Source organism: Eschrichtius robustus, chromosome 4, assembly GCF_028021215.1.
Source record: "Eschrichtius robustus isolate mEscRob2 chromosome 4, mEscRob2.pri, whole genome shotgun sequence".
Taxonomy (NCBI): Eukaryota; Metazoa; Chordata; class Mammalia; order Artiodactyla; family Eschrichtiidae; genus Eschrichtius; species Eschrichtius robustus.
The window spans coordinates 91,225,197-91,246,455 of record NC_090827.1 but is presented as its reverse complement, the minus strand read 5'-3'; positions in this window follow the sequence as shown (position 1 = coordinate 91,246,455).

The window sequence follows — 21,259 nt, the reverse complement described above, 5'->3', positions numbered from 1 at the left end:
CCTTTACTGGTTCTTCTTCTTGAACAATATAATACCACATAGTCCAGAACTTGATCCCGTGCTCATTTTTTCTTCTCTATTTACACTCTCTCCCTGGGGAAGCTCATATGTTTCTATTATTTCCAATACCATCAATACCTTGCTAACCCTGAAATGTATGTCCCTACCAGATGCCTCCTCTGAACTCTATGCTGGCATATCCAGGTGCCAATATGACATTTCTACTTGGCTCTATTCAAATTCACTCTAAATTCCCTCCTGGAAGATTTCTCTGAGAAATGGTATCATGTTCTCTACAATTATGCAGAACAAAAACCTGGCAGCATTCATTTTTGTTTGTTTGCTTGTTTGTATTTTAATTTTTCATTGAGATGTAGTCGACATATAACATTCTAATAGTTTCAGGTGCACAGCACAATGATTCCATATTTGCACATGTTGTGAACTGATGGCCACTGTCAGTCTAGTTGACAGGTCACAGGTGCCTCATTGTCTAACCTTCTAGTCCTCAGGTTTCCTTCTCCCATGGAGGCACTAATTATACTCACTTCGCAGGATGGTGGTGATGGTCACATGAAATTCTGGAGCATGGAATTTTTTTTTACTTCCTTTTTTAAAAAAATTTTATTGGAGTATAGTTGATTTACAACATTGTGTTAGTTTCAGGTGTAGAGCGAAGTGATTCAGTTACACAAATAAATACATTCATTCTTTTTCAGATTGATTCTTCCCTTTTCATAGCATCCCTAACCTTCCCATGCGTAATGTCTGTTTTTCCTCTATTATATAACCCTAATCCCATCACTGTTCCCTCTCCTAAAACCCCAATCATCTTTTTCCCCTTGAGAGATTACAATCAACTTATAACTGGTCTAACAGCACTGTAACCGCCCCCGACCACTTCCCAAGCTCCATCCTTCATCTAGAAGTCAGAATGAACCAAATCACATTACACCCATTTTTTTAAAAATTTTTACTTTAGAAAGGTGAACTATTCTTTACTTGCTCTACAAGTTCTTAATAATCTCGCTGTATCTGCAACCTCATCTGCCTCTGCTCCACCCTTGTTTATAATCACTCAATTCATATTTGAAATTTGTGTTTCCTTAAACTCTGCATGCTTATTTTTATTCCCTAGTGTTTTCATTTTCTGTTCCTTTTTTTTTTAGACCACTCATGTCACTGAACTCCACAGTCTTTCCCCTTTTTATCACTGATGTCTCAATTCAAATATCTTTCCTTAGAAAGATCTTCACCAGCTCTAGATAAAGCAAGTCCCTTTATACTGCTCTCTTACATAATAGACTATTCTATCTTCTACATAGTTATCAATATCTGATATTACCTAATTTATTGTTTATGTGTTAGCTTTTTTGTCTTCCTCTGCTAAACCTAAGTTCCTTGAGAACAAGGGCCCTGCCTTCTTCATAGCTACTTCCCAGTATGTAGTACAGTGCTTGGCACATAATAGGTTCTCAACACCTGTTGACTGAGTGATTCTAGAAAAAAAAATCACCATATTTAACAGTGTGGAACTAACACAGCTATATGAACACAAGTACTGTTCATCTTCTTATTGATATTGAAGTAAATATATAAATCTGTCTAGGGAAAACAATGCCGTTTCTAGTGTTTACTTCTATCCTTCCCATCTAGGAATTAGAATTGTTTCCAAATTTATTCAAGTGTTCTTAGTTTTTTCCATCAATCTTTGTTGGGCTTTTAAGTGTGGAAGTCTGGTACATTCTATGTTGTCTAGTGACTTTACTGTTGAAAATGGAGATTGGTTTTTAACTGCACTATCAATGCAGCCAATAGGAAGGTTATTTATCTAGCAATCACCTTGAATTCTATTTCTTCTCATAAAGGAGAAAAAGAATAGAGCTCACCTTATACATAGTACTGATTAGTTCTCTTGGTTTTGTTTGTTTGTTTTGAGAATCAAATGAAATGATGTAGGAAAGCTGTTTTATAAGCCAAAGTGTTATACGAATGACAGTTTTCCATCTGTGAGTGGTGATATTTTTGTCTTCTTAACATTATTTTGACAGTATACATTTCCTGTATTATGGTAATTAGTAATAGTGGTAGAGAAGAAAAAAAGTTTCCCGATTACAGACCTGTGCTTATTCAGGTCTCTCAGCCTGGAAATCTTTTTCCTTCTATCAAACCTCAGTGGCTTCTCTGTGAAGCTTTCCCTGGTTGGGTCTACTTTTCATTGGACATGTACGTGCTACTCTTCACATTGCCTCTACTACACTTAGATGTATATGAGATATTGTTTGCTTCCATGCCAGCTTATAATTATATAGCCAACACTTGCATAGTACCTACTCTTTGTCATACACATCTACACATTTTACATGATTTATATTAATTCATTTACCCTTCACAAAAACCCGATGAGGTAGATGCTCTCTATTTGTCATTTTGCAAGTGAGGAGACTGAAGCAGAGTGAATGATAACTTGCTCAATGTCACACGTCTAGTAACTAGAAGAGGCAGAATATGTTTGTTTTTTTACCTTCCCATCTCCTTGATATAACTCAATAGAGTAATGCAACTCCATGAATACAAATCTCAGGCCATATTACCAGAAACCTAATACCCAGAATGGTGGCAGTAATGGTAATCCAATCTATACAGGTCATTCATTCATTAATTCTTTAAAGAAATGTTTATGAGAACACACCAAGTGTTAGAGATTGCACTTGGTACCCATGATTCGAAGATGAGTTAGAATGAATCATCAACTTCATTAATTTGATCAGGAGGGAAAAGGATAGGGAGAGATACATGGGGTGAAGAAGAATCAGATCACATCTAAAAAATATATTTTTGCCATATTCGAGGACCGTATTTTTTTTTAAAGAAATCAACATATTGGTAAATAACAAATGGAGAACAACCACAATAGAAGAGAATTAAGAACCAACACATCAAATAAATGGTCAAAACAACAGGAACCAATTAGCCTGGAGAAGAAGGAAGTCGGAAGTGTTCTCACATGAAAAGTGGCCACAAATATCTGGATAGCTTTCAAAGGTGGAACTAGTTCCACTGGGAGAAAGACATAGGGTGAAAAATCAGTCTCAGCACAAGGCAAACTTTTTAATAGAGCTACTCCAAAATGTACTAAGCTACTTCACGCATAGTAACTCCCTGTCACTGAAAGCTTAAACCTGAGAATGGGCCATTTACTACTCAGAGAAGTAGTAGAAAGTCTTCTTACATTAGATTAGAAAGCTGGACTCCACTAGACAGCTTGTTACTCATCTGAATCAGATTTGATTCTGAATCAAAATCTTCAATGCTGTAAGGAGGATGGAAAACAGGAGATACTGTCAGAAACTGTGGAGGATCTGGGATTTACTATTTCATGGATGCTGGCAGAAAAAAAAAAAAAAAAAGAGACTCCTGGATCAGAGAAAAAGGCTTTATTACTCATAGCAAAAGCAGTAGCCAGAGCTTCATGTTTGTTTGTATCAACTCCTCCATTTTCCCCAAGTCACATGGGGGCAATGCCAAGGACCCATGATGGATGCTTGATTACAGAGGAGGAACATGGAGCTTGGGGGAAATCATCACTTTTATAGTAAGTAAAAGCAAGCCTACTCTTTTCTAGAGGAAGACATTACTGCATCACTCAAGGTTGCTCCCTGCAAACACAACACTGAGAGACGGCCCAGGTAGCCAAGGTTTTGCATTCTTGGAATATCCAGAGAGAATGTGTAGGGTCACTCAGGCCCATGGTAAATTGCCTCTCTCAACATGGGCTGCAAAACCATTGAAAATCTGGATTTCTTGGGCATGCCAAGGTCTCTGATTACCAAAGAAAGCAGATAAGGAGGAAGATATTTCAATGACATAATTCCTATTTAAAATATTCCCCAAATAGTGACATATAGATAAAATAACAACAGTTTCTACACCTATTGAATCCAGATGGAAGTTACATATGTCATCAACCTATTTGTTTGTATGCCAAAAGAACTAACCTATTTGGTAGAGGCTTATTTACAAGGTTTCTAATGGCAAGAAGCACCCATTTTTCAAGTTCAGAATTGCCCAAATCAGCTTTTTCCTATGCAGGAATTTTCATTAGATTGGAAAAAAAAAGAAAAAGAAAAAACAGACTCTTACTGCTTTCAAGAAGATAAAAATGTGAGGGTAAATCGTGAGTAGATAAGTCAACAGTGCCACCTAGTGGAATCATACATTTATCTGACAAAATGATATTTTCTACAACCCTACCCAGTTTTTCCTTGTGTTTTTGCCAGCAAAGATGAGCTCTTTAAAAGCCTAGTTTGAAAAATATACTTAAAAAAATTAACCTATCCTTTTTTAACTTCTTGAAATTTACTTTTATGCATAAATTGTGTGCAGTGTACAATGGGAACAGTTTCTAAAACAGATCAATTTTAAGAGTTGCTGGTTGTAAGGATAAAATTTAGAAGTGCACAGTTCCTGGAAGATTTTGTGAAGGAAATGAAAGTTAGTGAAAGTAGAATTTAGAGTCAAAATTATTTCAGTAATATTTTTTTAATCTAGGTCACCCTAAAACTGACAAATCATAGTGCCACTGTAAATTACTATAATTATGAGTCACAAATAAATTTTCAGGGTCTTTCTGACTTTTTAAAGTTATACAAGTTGCTTTAGAATATAAGCTGCAAGTAAGAAAAAGCATGGGGAAAATGACACTTTTACAAGCTGAAAGAATTGCACATAATTTCATCTTTTTCCCATTAAAGAAAAGGGGAAATATGTAACATTCCAGTCAATCGGCATCTTGTGGAAGACTACTGCAGACATCACAGGACTAAAGACCACTTTTAGAATTAGATTTTCCAGTAGTTTCCAAAGTCTTGTCAGCATCTAGGTCAAATTCCTTAAGAGAAATTGGAAGAGAGAAACAGAAGAATCAGAAAAATTAAAATGAATGTAAAACTCTTTCCAGTGATTCTGAAATTCCATTCTTTTTTCCTTCAAGTGATTAAAATCATGAACTTTGAATTTGTATTTGTAGGTGGAATCATATGAAATGGTGGGGTTTTTTTTTTTTCATAAATCAAAAGAGGTGAAATATCCAGTTTCACATGGCTCAACCCCATACATTAATATCCTAACCCCAAGTATACCTATACAACTTTCACTGGGCAAGTTGCTTCACCTCAGTAAGCCTCAGTCTCCTCATCTTTTCAATGGGGATAGTAATACCTATCACAATGGATGGTTATGAGAAATAAATGGAGGAATTATCAGATAGTTAGTGCTTAGCTGTCATCCAACTGATAGTGAGCATGAAAAGAATGATTTCCATAATTAGAAGCTATTTTATAAAATGTGTTTTTGGGTAATATGGAAGAGGAGAATTTATTAGTTCATTGTCAACTATTAAAGTATCTGAATGACAAAGCCACTCTCTCTACTTGCCTCATTATCAGCCACTTTCTGTTTCTTAGAGTTTCTTTCTAGCACTTCTTTGTATACACAGCTTCATCATTTAAATAACAGTCCTTTTAACATTTATTTTTCCAGCTAATTAGATGAGACACCATCAATTTCTTTCACAAGAGCCCCCAAAGGCTGAGCTGTCATTGGTAGTTGCTTCTGTTGATCTAAGTCTTCTTGGACTAGGACCTGGACGGGATAACAGATTATGCTTCTTCCAGGTTTCTGCACCACTATGTGCTTTTCCCCTGTCGTCATAGCTTAGAATCTACTCTGTTTGGGAGCCCCAGATAAAGTAATGGGAATATAATTGGGAGGTAACTCGGCTCACTCACTTCTAAAAAGATGTGATAATATTTACCTTACCAAGCCCCGGGAAAATCATGTGCGGTAGCATGTGTGAAATGCCCAGCCAAGAAGCTGATATAGAACAGATGTTGATACACAACAGTTCAGAGTATCTCAGACTGCAAGTAATGAAGTCAATATTATTGTTCACGATCAGGTCATCAGAATGGAATGAAATGGATCAGAGTATGTAATACAAAATAAGGACAATTTTTTTTCATGAAACTTCTTTCAGATATACATATACACATGCAAATGTGTTCTTGGATCATGATATAAAATGCATTTGCTACCATGAGTCACAATTTAAAATTTTGAAAGCTCCCTTCTCCTTAATTTATTTCTAACTAATATAACCCATATTAAGAGATTGACTAAGCCCAGACTCATTCTATTTGAGAACTTTACAGAATGGTTCTTATCATTTTCCATTATTATTTCATATGTTACTTTCATTTCTCCCAAAATTCTTTGCAATTGTCTTTATTACACAGAATTTTTCTCCCACATATCTGTAGTATAGATATCTATAGTCCCTATAGTCTTGTTTACATATCTATAGTCCCTCTAATTTTTCAAGGGCAATCCTAAGAAATCTTAGGATTTCTTTCCCCTTTTTCAAGGTTAACAAACAGACTGATGAATTTTTTGTGTGTTAATAAGAAAAATATAAGTTGAAGGTCTATAATTCGCCTGAAGTGATGTGATATTGTTTAGATGATTTTAGTAGAGCTTTCAAACATTCCTTCATATTTAAAAATTCCAAAAAAATAGGGAGAAGGAATTGAGCCTGGACTTGAGAAATATGGATTCCTGACATGACTTTGCCATTCCTAAGAATATAACTTTGTAAAAGTCATTTAACCTTTCTTGGCCTAAGCTGCCCCCTCTTTAATGAGGTGGGAAGACTGCATGATTTCTTAAGTCTCTTTCAGATTTAATGTTTCTGATTTTGTTGATAATCCTACATGGCAGAAGACTAAATATGAGTGACAGTAAGGAAGAGACAGATTTAGGATCGAGACTCAGAGATTATATAGTCATTGTTTTAACTCCCCCAAGATATATTATGGTATAATGTAGATGATAAATTTGGAGAAAAGAACTAAAAGCATTTCAAACTGCTCTGCTTTGGTGAATCAGGGAGTAATTCCAAATGCCAGTTTTAATCAAGTAGGAAACCAGGGAGAAGAAATGACAACTAAGTCTTGCTTGATTTCGAGGTTTTGGTTGCACTAAATGGCTGAAGTGAATCATTTGTGTGATTATTAGTGGTTACAATTTATACAGTAAAGCACTAGAGTCATTGTCCTTTACTTATTTTCACAGTTTTTTTTTTTTTCTCCAAGTTGGTAGGCGGCACATAAAGAAATAGTTTTTCAGAAAATAAAATAATTAATATATTTCTATTTTCAGACTGCCCAGAAAATGGTAGGTACTTAATATATGTTTGGTGAATCTAACTATTAGTTTATAGACATTGGGCACTTTTTGTATAGTTTTCTGTTTTATCCTCAAACAACCCCATAGAGTATGAAACACCATGATTCTCATTTGTAAAGATGAGGAATTGAGGTTCACACATAAATAACTTGAAATTGTGTGTCTCCTACAGAATTGAAAATATTATGAGGTATATGTGGGACAAATGAAAATATACTGATGATGAATAAACGTCAGACAAATTGAGTATGAGTTCCAAAATCAGAAATGAATTGGGGCTTAGGACACATCCTAAGATTACAAACTTCTGTTGAAATTTGACAAATAGTTAAGTTCAGTTTTCTGTGTTTCTTGTTTTGTTTTAGATTTGTTCGTTTACATAGGTATAGGATCTCTGTAGTATTAATGAGGTAAGAGTTATATCATCAGTCTTTTAAACATAGAAGATCCTTATTAAGTGGTTAGCATATAAATGAAATATAAAATAATTATCAGGAATTAGAGAAAATACCTGGGTTTCATATATCCTCTCTCTAAGAGTATGAACAGCAATACTCACATTTTTAGCACATTCATTGAAATCATCATCATTTCCAGGTTTCTTAAATAAAAGCTGCTTCAGAGATAAAAATAGTACTAGCTAGTGTTGGTCTACTGAGTGATGTGACAGACCAAGCACACACCTGCCCTGTGTGTCTAACGCCGAGATATTCATGGGCTTGTTAGTTTGCTGCCAAGAGAAGGTAACTCTAAACCGCCATAGACTAGCCGCACGTGGTACAGCCATTTGGAAGACAAACAAAGCACCTCATTTCATTTAAAAGTATCTCCAACACTGCCCTGACCATTTGAAATTACATAATTGAAAACATACTACTACTGACCACAATATCGAGTTTATTTTTTGGGTGAATTGTCTTTATATTGCTTTGGCCACCTCAGTAAATAAAGAGCAACTTCAGTTCATTGTCATCGTCAATGGATATTACATTTAACCTTCCAGTTTAGGATCTCTACAAACCATGACTTTGCAAAGCATCAATAGTATATTGATTTCAAATTGAGATGTCATATAAAATACTAGTACTCACAACCGGATGAGCGTTGCAATTATTTCTATGCTATTTCACACCAAATGAGCGATTGACAAGAAGAATCCATGAAGAACTAATATTCTACAAAATTCTTTCTCTAAATCACAAGGTTAAATGAAAACTCTATTTCAAACTTAAAATACTTTAATATAAAGTAAGTCTATTTGCTATGATCAATGGGGTCATGGAATTATTCATGTCAGAAGGAATATTTAGTCTTGATTTATAAATGTTTAGGGAAATGGGAATTACATCAGGAAATGGGAATTAATTACGTCATTTCACATGCTTTTAAGAAGTTACTCTGACTTTTGAATATTTAGATGCTGGTTCTGGCAATAATATAGGCTTTACATTCACCGAAATGGAAATAAGTCTCCTGGAAGAGAGGCAAAGGATTACTAGACCAGGAGCCAGGCAGGATGGTCTTTGAAACAGAGGGGAAAATAGAGGAAATAGAAAGATATATTTCAGTAGTATGAACTAGTTCAGTTCAATTTCACAGGCATACTATGTGTCAGCAACTGTGCTAGATACTAGAGATTAATAACAACAATAAAAGAGGAAAAACAGAAAAACTAGGACAGCAAAAGCGAACAGCACAATCAGAAATGTGAGGTGTCACTTCATCTTGGAGACAAGACACAGCAAAGGTGTTGGCCAATTTTGTGATTATTTTCTAATATATAATTTTTGGAGTTGAATCGCGTCCCCCACTAAATTTCAAGTCCTATACGCCAGTACCTCAGAATGAGACCTTATTTGGAAATAGGGTCATTGCGCAGATATAATTAGTTAAATTAGGATGAGGTCATACTGGAGTAGAGTGGGCCACTAATCTTACATGACTGTAGAGTTTGTAAGAAGGGGAAATTTGGATACAGACAGGTGCACAGGGAGTAGGCCATGTGAATATGAAGGCAGAGATCAGGGAGATGCAGCAGAAGCCAAGGAAAGCCAAAGAGTATCAGTTAAAAACCAGGAGCTAAAGAGGTAAGAAACAGATTCTCCTTCCCAGCCTTCAGAAGGAACCAACCCTGCAGACAGCTTAATCTTGAACTCCTAGCCTCCAGAACCGTGAGAAAGTAAGCATCTGTTTTTGAAACCATGCCATTTGTGGTACTTTGTTACAGGCAACCTAGGGAGATAATACAATCATCAAAATATATACTAATTTTTAAGTATTAGACATTTTTTTCATGAATCTTTATGTCAGGTTGCCTTTGTTAATTTCAAAGAATTCAAGTAAGAGAGAGATGGAGAAACTGTGGTAGGAACGGGCTGCAATACCAAGAAATAGGAACACAGATTGAAGCTCGAATGTCAGTGATTCTGATTCAAAGTCACTCAGGCTCATTTATTAATCATTCACACTCTTTTCATTTTCTCTTTTTACGTGTCCTCCCTGCCCTTTCCACTGAGTCACACTTTTCACCTCAGTAGCACTTGAGGTTTCCATTACAGGACCAATCTACAGAAGATAAAGCAAGTCTACACTATGATAAATTCTTTTCCTGATTTAACAGTCCAAAATGAAAAATGCAGCTTCATAAGAAACCGAAATGAGCATTTGATGCCGCATTTTGAAATGTGCCCAAGTTTTGTCACTATCATCACTAACTTGATGGTCATAATTACCTCCCCCAGATGGCAGGAAGGTGCACAGAGCTGATATAAACAGCATTTAATATTCTCAGGCAGTGAAACTTTTTAAGCATATTAGCCTTGCAGAATATAATAGATCAAAAGAAGAAAATTGCCTCAGAATTGTAGGATTAGATAGAAAGTGTCTTTTAGGAGCAATTGCTCTATTTTCAGTTTGTAAGGTGATAGATATGCATTTCATTTTTGCAGTGCATGTGTATGGCAGAATTTCTGACAAATGACTGAATTCAAGACATCGGATGACCACAATGATGACCCTTCAATAAAAAATATCACTCCACTTTCACTCCACCATGATCAGTTTCAACAAGAGAATCTGAGGAACGGGACAGATGCAATTGCTTTTACAAAGTGTTTCCCTGGATCATATTACAGCAGAGCCTGCGTTCCCAGCCCAACTTCCCTATGCTACAGATGAGGAGATTCAAGGACAGATTTTTGGTGTTTTTAAATGCCTTTATCAAGGCCACCCAGGTTGTTGCAACAAAATAAGAGCATCAATTTCTTATTTCAAGTCCAACTCCTGATCAAACCACCTTCCTATCCTGTTCCCTCTAAAGTCATTGACATAAGATGCTGAAGCCATTAAAAACAAGGATGAGTGAAGAAGGACTTTTCCTCATTGCATATTAAAAGGATGCATTTTGCTTCCTAAGTTCTGGCATTATACAGGAGATCTTCATGTGGGCTACAGATTCACCATTATCCAAGTCACCTTTGCCTACAGCCTGTGCCCTAAAATCTATCAATATATTGCAATACTCAGTTCAAGAATAAATAACCCAACTGTCATAAATATTGCCAACTTTCGTTTTCAAGTTATTATAATCTTCCATTTCCTGTAAAGTCTCTGACATTTTTAACTACTCTATCTCTTTGTCTTATTCTAAAGGTTCTTTGACAGTGTAAGATTAAGGAGGAAAAATATTAATAGTAATAGTAAAATGTGATGGGTCAGCCCCAATAAGACTTGACAGCCTTATGGTATAGATATATAGTGTCACTTCACTATTTTGGTCTTGTGTATGTTAGATAACCCTTATTTCTGTCCAATTTAAGCACCTGAACCATAAAGGTGACTTGTTTTCATGTCACCCATATTTAACTGTAACATGTCACAACTGAACAAAAATTAGGATATTGTTGAAAGAGGTCTGTTTATCCTGTTGTGCAAATGGTAAGCACCAGAGAATCCATCTCCTTTCAGATACCTGTCTAATTCTAGCATATTCTTTACCTAGAGATGCTCCGAAGATAACATAAAGGATTGCCACACTGCAGAACTATTTACCACGAACTATAGATGGTGAGCAATATGTTTTCTGATAATGTATTTTCATTTATCATCTCATTAAAGAATTAATGAAGGCCGTTTTCCATGCATGGCAGAAAAAAGTAGGCTATGGTGTGCTCAGTGGGAATTAATGACAGTGGTGAAATCTAGAGAAGGAGGCAGGAAGGCATGAAGGAGTTAAGCTGAAAAAATGTTAGGAAAAAAATTTACAGGCATCCAGAACTTGTGGAGAAATAGAGAGTTCAAGAACTATGGATTGACTTGCCATCTTTTAATCAGAAGAGTAAGAGGAGTCAAAAATAAGAAGAATTTTGAGTTAGATTGAATTAGAGTTTGATGGAAATAGAGCTAAAAAGAGTATGGTTAGAGAGAGTTCATAGAAAGTTAATTAAAGTTCTAGGTCAACTCTGCCCTGCTTCAGTTCACTTTCAGATGCCAGAGACTGGGAAAAACCACAAGTCAGAAGCACCCAGTCTCTAATTAAGACAGTGTAGATTAAATTAAAACTATATCCACATCTCTCTTTTCAGTGCATTACTGGTCACCATTCAGATTTTAAACACCAGTATATTTATTTCTGAAAACCAGCCCTCCTGCGCATTACTTGCCGCTGTAGAAAAGGTGCATCTCTCTGAGACCCAGCCCTGGACATTGCATGAACCTATCCTCATGGCCTCTCTCTGCTCTGATCATACTGGTCAGCCATCTCAGTGTTCAGGCTTTCTGCATCATTTGATCAATGTTGTATCACTGCTAGGAAAAAGGTGTACAACTGGGTGGAGATGTACTTTCAATATTCTCTGCAGGGAAAGTGATTCACCAATCAGCATCCAAGACAAAAATACCTTTTCCATTAGGAATACTTCTGATGAGGCACCATTAACAATCCAGTTTCAGCTGCCTCACCCCTTGTGTTTACTTTTATAAATTCCACTGGGTTTTGGTGGGGGGCGGAAATGTATGTACCATGATAGAAAACAGTAAAAATAAAATCGAGTGTTAGACAGTGTTCCCAGCAGTTCTGTTATCCTGAAAAGGACTCATCACTTTCGTTATCTTTCAATCAGGAATACATAACCTGAATCTAATCATGAGGAAACATCAGACAAACCCAAACTGAGAAACATTCTATTAAGTAACTGGCCTGGATTCTTCAAAAATGTCAGTGTCATGAAAGGCAATGAAAGACAAAGGGACTTTTCCAGGTTGAAAGAGAATAAGGAGACTTGACAAGTAAATGTAAATAATATGTGATCCAACACCCTACCCTCTCTGGGAAAAAAAAGTGCCATGAAGGACATCCCTGGGACAAAATCAGAATATGATTCATAGAATAAAGTATCAATGTTAAATTATTTACATTGGACAACTTTACAGTGGTCACATACAACAATATGCTTGTTCCTAGGAAAGACGTATGAAAATATTAAGGGACAAAACGCCACGATGTATGTAAACTATCCTCAGATGTGTCTTCTTTAAAGAGTTAAGTCGTTTTGAAACTCTTGAATTTAGGATAATTTAATAAAAATTATGAGAATTAGCACCTCTTTTTTTGTTACACATTTGAAGTACATCGTTTTATTTTTAACCTTTTATTTTAAAGAATATTAAACTTTCCGAGGAGTTACAAAAATAATACAAGGATCTTCTGTACCTCCTTTGCACAGAGACATTCATGGTTAGCATTTTGCCACATCTTTTGTCGTCCTCTCTGTCAGTTATATATATGTATATGTGTACGCATATATATATATAATGAATACATACCTGGGAGAACATCTGCTTTAAAGACAATGCTCAACTCCCTTCTTTTGAACCTGTTGAAAACATTTAACAAAAACATAAAATAAATTGCATATGGTTATTGCCCATTGAGAATATGGAAGACATATGATCCCAATAAATATCTGTTTGCTATGTAATCTGCATCAACATTAAAATTAGAAGAGAAAATTGTATTGATAACTGCATTTGCATGGTCAATTATACTTGCTTCACTAAAGTGAATATCACTGAACTTGTTAAGAGAAAACAAAACAAAACAAAACCAGAGCTATAATGATAAAGCTGTTCATAACTCCTTCCAGATGGGTAAAATATTCACTGTTAGGTGCCTCAGGTGCCCTTTCTTTGGGAAATAAAGAGAAAAACTGATAAAAGGATTGTCCATACTCAGCAGTGTCCAAATGTTGATGATCATGTCGTTTCTAACTAAATCTTTTTTTTTTTTCTTCTGTTTTTCATATCCTGCTTTGAATCATCCCATTGGAACCCAGCTGAGCTCAGTCAGGCTTGCAAGGTTGAATGTGCCTGCTAGGCAGGCTTAACTATTTCTTATATGCTTAGAGGATACTGAAAAGGTTACTGTATTAAAATTGTTGATGCATATGAATTAAGACCATCCTTTCTCAGGTGTAAGCCAGCATGTGGTATTTCTGAAGATGAGGCGCTCTGGTAATAATTATAAATACTGAAGCTGTCGTTCATCTAAGCTATCTGTCACGTACATTGCCTGAATGAATTACCTAATGAATTTTACTGATGAGTACCTCAAATAGTGATGTGTTTTCTAGTTAAGAAAAACATATAAGACAAAAACAGATCCATGTTTTAACTACTAAAATTTAAGATATTATTTTTTACTAACAGTTAAATCATCAAACTAGGAGTTAAATCAAATCTACCGTCTCTGACTACTTGTTAAAATCTAACTCTGTGGGCTTCCCTGGTGGTGCAGTGGTTAAGAATCCCCTGCCAATGCAGGGGACATGGGTTCGAGTCCTGGTCTGGGAAGATCCCACATGCCGTGAAGCAACTAAGCCCGCGTGCCACAACTACTGAGCTTGCACTCTAGAGCCTGTGAGCCACAACTACCGAAGCCCACATGCCACAACTACTCAAGCCCACAGGCCTAGAGCCCGTGCTCTGCAATTAGAGAAGCCACCACAATGAGAAGCCTGCACACTGCAATGAAGAGTAGCCCCCGCTCGCCACAACTAGAGAAAGCCCGTGTGCAGCAACGAAGACCCAACGCAGCCAAAAGTTTAAATAAAATAAAATAAATAAATGTATAAAAAAAAATTCTAACTCTGTACTGCCTTTCCCTTGCCTCTTACCAAAGAGGTCATGACTGTTTATCAAACGGTGGTATTCTTATTCCTAAAAGTAACAATGCTGGGCCATGGGGCAGTCAAACATTTAGAAGAATGTGTCATTTTTCTCAATTTACAATGTAAAGAAATCCAAAACAATATTTTAAAAAGAAAAAATCAATAAAGAGTGAGACGCAAAATATGTATACATTTTTACACTTTTTTTTAAACACATGATAACTCTTCTACTCTAGAGTTCATTGGTCACAAACAACAAAGTTCAATTCTAGCTAATTTCAGCAGAAAAAGGAACTTACAGAATAAGACGTAGTAACTCACAGAATTGAGAGAAGAAAGGAGATGAGGGAGAGAGGGCCCTAAAGAGACAAGTGAGAACCAGAACTCTGAATAGTAGAAATTAATTTTCTCTCCAGTATCCTTTTATCTGAATGACAAAGCTGAGCTGATTTAGGGTAGAAAGAAAAGATAATGGGGACAAGTTGGCTACCCTCAATAAAAAGACAGTAGGTCAGTGAGGAGTGAGACTTATTCTGCTAAGTTCAAAAGGAAGAACAGAACTGAGGAGTAGAATTTTTATAAATTAATAAATTAAATTAAATTAATTAATGTAATAAATTTAATTTTATTATAAATTACTATAATTTATAATAGTATAAATTACTATATTATTATTTAATTTACTATAAATTAAATTTTTATAAATTTATAGTAATTTTATAAATAAAATTACTCTAAGGCAAGTTTCAGCTCAATACCAATTAGAACCACTCTGAAGAGGGGTCAAAACACCCTTCATAGATGTGTCCAAAGAGCAACTGGTTGGCCACCATGTGGTCAGGAATTTGATAAAGTTAATTTCCACCTTGAGTGAAAGTTTACCAGGTGACTTCCAAGATCCTTTGCAACTTAGGATTCTGTGATTTCCTCTTGATGGTAATATAATCTTCTGTCTCAAAAAATGTTTTGCACAGGAAATTACATCTAAAGCCCAGTGTAGCCTCTTTAGAAACAGTTGTAGAGTGTCTGTTATTTCAAAAGATATTATGTTGACGTTCAAAAACCTACTAATAATGTTCAAAATGCCCAGATTAATCTAGAATTTATCCTTTTAAAACCAGAAGCAGGGCATATCTCATTAGCATGTCTTTTTCATCTAACTCTTCTGCTTGTTAATATGAATCTCCAACTTGCAGAAAATCTGGGTACAGAGCCCTGAAACTATGGACTTGGATTATGTTAAAACTATATAGTAATCATATATCATCACAATAAAGCTCTGATAATATGGATATTTTCTAATCAAACGATTTTTGCATATAACCTGATGGATTCTCAGAAGTAGTTTTAATATAGGTCTGCCCCCTTTCTGAAAAAGTGTTTACAATTCCACCCTTTTGCAGGTATTTGATATGCAATTCCAGTGAGAAAATACAGAACCATCAAAAAGCGCCTGAACTTGTGTCAGGCAAAATAAATATAAGCATTTCTTATTTGTAGCTCAACGGTTTACATTATTTACAACAAAAAACCTCAACTGTTTGTGCCTTACACACACACACACACACACAATACACACCACAATGTAATATACTGAGTGATTAAACTTGAGTTTTTACTGAATATCAAATAGAAATCGAGTTAAATGATAGCATAAAGTTAATGAAGATTCGCCCCAAGAACTCAAAGTGTCTAGAGAATTGGTAGAAATAAAACTAATAAATTAATTGAAAATAAAAAGCAATGTTGACCTTAATATTTTTATTTTAAAAGAAAAACATAGCCAGGTTGGTAGAAATAATGAAAGGAGGAAAGGGTATAAAATCCGTTAGAAATTTTCCCAAAGGAGGTGGCAAGATTTCTTTGAAAAACTAAACTTCCAGCAGAGTAGGGGATATTTTCTTTATTTTTAGTTCAAAATCTGTTATGAAGAAAGAGTTCCAGGGAAGAGAAGTATAAATGGCAGCACCAGACCTCCAAAACGCTGCAGACTTCTAACACCTCCAGGGACTGCAGTTGTCTCCTTCGCCTACAGTTTTCAATCATTCCTGCAGCCCCAGCCATCAGCCATCTGAGGACACCCCATCAATATAACCGATAACAAACCCAATCTGTGTACTGAAGGGAAGTTAATAGGGAACATATTCAAAATACCATTTATCCCAGAAGACACCCTGACATCCTGGAATTAAGAAACATGGTTTCTTCTCACATTCCATCCATTGTGAATAATTGTTGACTCCTTTGGAGTTTAGCTTTTTGATTGCAATTTGAATGATGAATTAACAGAAACTATGAGAAGGCATCTCGAGGTTGTGCAGGTGAATGAAGCACGATAACATGTTACTCAGATCAATCCAACCTGTTATTAATACTTTTATCCCTGTATGTTCTCTCTCAATAGATAATAATAGTATATAATGTTCATTATATATTATAACAACATATTACATTTAAGATAATGTATATTAATATAAAATATATTAATCAAACTGAATATTAGTATTATATTGATGCTCTATTCTTTTTTCTAAGATTTTTTTTGATGTGGACCATTTTTTTCAAGTCTTTATTGAAGTTATTACAATATTGCTTCTGTTTTTTGTTTTGGCTTTTTGGCCGCAAGGCATGTGGGATCTTAGTTCCCTGACCAGGGATCAAACTCGCACCCCCTGCATTAGAAGGCAAAGTCTTAACCACTAGACCGCCAGGGAAGTCCCATTGATGCCTTATTCTGATATCTTTATTATTCCATAGCTTTGAGAAACTGACATTAAAACAGGGTACAGAAAAGTATTTTGAAAGGAAAGCAAAACAACCTTGTGTCTTTCTATCTTAGATCACTACTTCACTATGAAAAACATTGATGGATTGGAACATAAAATATTATATTCATTTTGTGCTATTACTCATATAGTTGTTAATAAAATAACACAGTGAGCCCAGCATGGTAAGCCACAGAGAGAAGAAGTTAAGAACATGGACTCTGGAGCCAGATTAACTAGATTTAAATCCTGGATTTAACTAGCTTTGAGTTGTTTACTTCTAAGTAAGCTTTGGCAAGTTACTTACTTCAAGTGTCCATTCTGTAAAAATGGAATGATAATGGTAGTTACATTGCAAGGATTATTATAAAATTACAATAAGTAAATACATGCAATGCACTTAAAAACACACCAAAGGGCTTCCCTGGTGGTGCAGTGGTTGAGAGTCTGCCTGCCAGTGCAGGGGACACGGGTTCGAGCCCTGGTCCGGGAGGATCCCACATGCCGTGGAGCAACTGGACCTGTGAGCCACAATTACTGAGCCTGCGCATCTGGAGCCTGTGCTCCGCAGCAGGAGAGGCTGCGACAGTGAGAGGCCCGCGCAAGACGATGAAGAGCGGCCCCCGATTGCCACAACTGGAGAGAGCCCTCGCGCAGAAACGAGGACCCAACACAGCCAAAAATAAATAAATCGATTAAGAAAAGAAAAAAAAAAGATAGTGAAGCACTGAAGGATTTGTTTTAAAAACAAAACAAAACAAAACAAAAAAAACACCAAATATGTTACAATGGTAAAAAAAAAAAAAAAAGTTTGCTTTTAAATTGTATGTCTGCACACATACTCAGACACAAACATGCTCTTTCCCAAACTTATGTACACAATTTTCAAATAAAAGTACCATGGGGATTATTTGGAAACAAAGAGTTATTGTGAAAAGACCTTCTGGAAGCAGAGTCTTGGGATTCATTTCCCAGCATCAGCAGCAACAATTGTGCTGCAATTTGTGGTTTTTTGATACTCTCTTTTCCCAACATTTTTGCAGCTAATTTCTCTCTGTTCTAGAAATAAAGTATTTTCAAGCTTCATAGATTACAAGTAAATCACTTAGATATACTCTAGATTCTGTATTGTATTCTTAATCAGAGCAGTTTTTAAAATACGTCTATTTTAAATACTATAGGAGTAGGGTAATGCTTTAAGAATTTATTATTTAACGCAATTGTAGAAGTTTCATTTTAAAAATCCATACAGGAAATAATGAAGGAAGAACATTGAAATTTTGGCATTTTAATCTGTAGATCAAACTGAATTGGAGTTTGAATTCTTAGAATATATCAGGGCTGCAGTCATTAGAAGTCTCTGTGTGCTGAAATATAAAAATAAGAGAACATTTGGAGATATTTCCCTCCCACTTTTTGAATCTAGATTAAAGATGTTAATGTAATGCGGGGGTGGGGGGGGGAATCCACCAGTGACTACTGTTAAATGTCAATATTTCCCAGTATTCTTCCCATTTCCATTGCTTCTCCTCCTACATACATGTATTTTCACGTATGTCTTCACACACAAGCACACAAAGCTACTGGTGTTAGGGCGCATATGATATTGAGAAAATATCAGATCTGTTGAATTTAAAGATACAGCCCAGGGGAAATTTAGGTTTTCTTCAGGAACACACTTCTCTTTCTGGCTTTCATTTTCTCAAAGATATTTAATATATTGAAGAGATATTTAAACATTTAATATGTTGAAACCATAATGAAGAGCATTTCCTACGAGAAAAGGGAGAGGAAAGGTGAGAACAAAGAATGGCTGGAAAAAGCAGCAGGGCTGAGATGCGTAGAGATGAGGAAAAGATGGAGGTTTGTGTGTCCTATGACCAACAATGATCTGTGCCCTACACTCTGTATCCCCTCTCTAATAAGGAGGCACAGCAATGCGTCTGATCCTGGGGTATATGGACTACTCACCTTCCCAAGACTTTTGTTCCCCAAGGGGAACGGAAGCAGCACCAAAGCTCTCTGCAGAACAGGAAAGTATGATGCCAAAAATCTTGGCTCTCTGTGCACTGATGCCAAACAGAAATACAGAGACAGAGTTTTGGAGAAAAAGAAAGAATAGCTTTATTTTTTGCCAGGCAAGGAGGGAACACAGTAGGCTAGCACCCCTGTGCCTCCCTTTGAGAGGGTAGTGAGAAGTTTTATCGTAATGGTTCAAAGAGGGTGTGATCAGCTCGTGGACATTCTTCTGATTAGTTGGTGGTGAGGTAAGTGGGAGTCAGCATCGTCAACCTTCTGGTTCCAGCTGGTCTGGGGTCTCCATGCTTGTGGGCAGCATACCATCATTAATTGTTAACTTCTCCTGCCTGGAGGGGGGTTTTAGCTTCTGCAAAACAGCTCAAAGATATTGTTGTGTGTAGGCATTGATGCGGCACCAGGACCTTGCCCTAAGGCTGAATTATTGTTTTTCTTCATTTTGTTTCTCCCTTGTTTCATATCCCCTCCCTTCCCTAATTACGAACTGTTTAAACCTGCCCGTTGGAACGTAGGGAAGGTCATGGAGGCTGGATGAAGGCTATTTTCTGTAATCAAAGAAATGGGGGACACAGAGAGGCTTTGTGCCCAGGAGCCCCACAGGGCCCTGCTCAGTATCAAGTAGGCTCCTCAAAGTGGGCCCTGTAAGAATAAGAAACCACCCATAAGAGATCTCCTCTGTGCTTTGGCACTGTTTGAGTCGTGAGATTATTTTATCTCACTCTGTGGGACAGAAGCCACAAGAAAGATTTCCTTTTAGTGTCATCTGGAAGGGCCTAAAAGCAAACACGCCCCAGTAGCAATGAGCACATCTGGTACTCAGATCTTGGTTTTAATAGCATTCTCCAATAAAAGGAATCAGCTGATCCCAGGACGGGGGCCGAAAGTATACAAGATGAACCTGGAGAATCTGTAGTGCCATAAAGAAAGTGGTCAAAAATAAATAAATAAACCCACAACTCTGGGGGTTTTTCAAAAGGACATAGGAGGTGATTGAAGGAGCTCCTAATAGACAAAACTGGGATAATTCCAACAATGAAATAAATAAGGTAGAACTGGATTATAACCCAAAGGATAAAGCAAATTTACAAATAGTCATACGTATTAGAATAAATGCTTGGGTAAATAAATGGGGTTGAATCAACAAATATTCCATACAGAAAAATTCCAAATAACTTATGTAGACACTCCTCTCTCAAGGAGCTGGAAGACAACTCTGACTCCTTACTTGTGAGCTGTGCATAGTGACCTCCTTCCAAACAGCATAGTAAGAAAAGGGACAACAAAAAAGGGTAAACTTACAGTGGAGAAAACGGACACTACATCAAGTCAGGTGATCAAGGTTAACATCAACGGTGATAAATTATATTGGTAGTATGTGTTTTTCATACCAAGTGACCACAAAGGCAATTTGGTATTCTTCCCCAAAATGCATTGTCCCAGCCTAATCATGAGAAAAACATTATACAAATTGCAACTGAGGGACATTCTACAAAATACCTCACCAGTACTACACAGAATTGTCAAAGTCATCAAAAACAAGTCTGAGAAAGTCACAGTCAAGGGGAGCTTAAGGAGACATGAGGACTAAGTGTGATATATCCTGAATGGGACCCTGGGACAGAAAAGAGTATTAGGCAGAAACCAAGGAAATCTGAATAGAGTATGGACTTTAGTTAATAATGACGTATCAAATTGGTTCATTAATTGTAACAAATGCACCATGCTAATACATAAGATGTTAATAATAGGGGAAAACAAATGTGAGGTATGGAGTACTCTCTGTACTCTCTTCACAATAATTCTGTAAGTGTATAACTGTTCTAAAATAAAAAGTTACTTTAAAAATTATATATAGGTATATAGGCCCAATGTGTACATATGTATGTATGTATATGAAGGACCCATGTACCTTTCCAGCCTCATATCTTTCCAGTTTCTCTCTGTACACAACATACCCCCAAAACACCAAACAAACTTCTAACAGTTCCTCCAATAAAAGTATACACACATACACACACCTTTCCACCTTGTTAACTTGTTCAACCC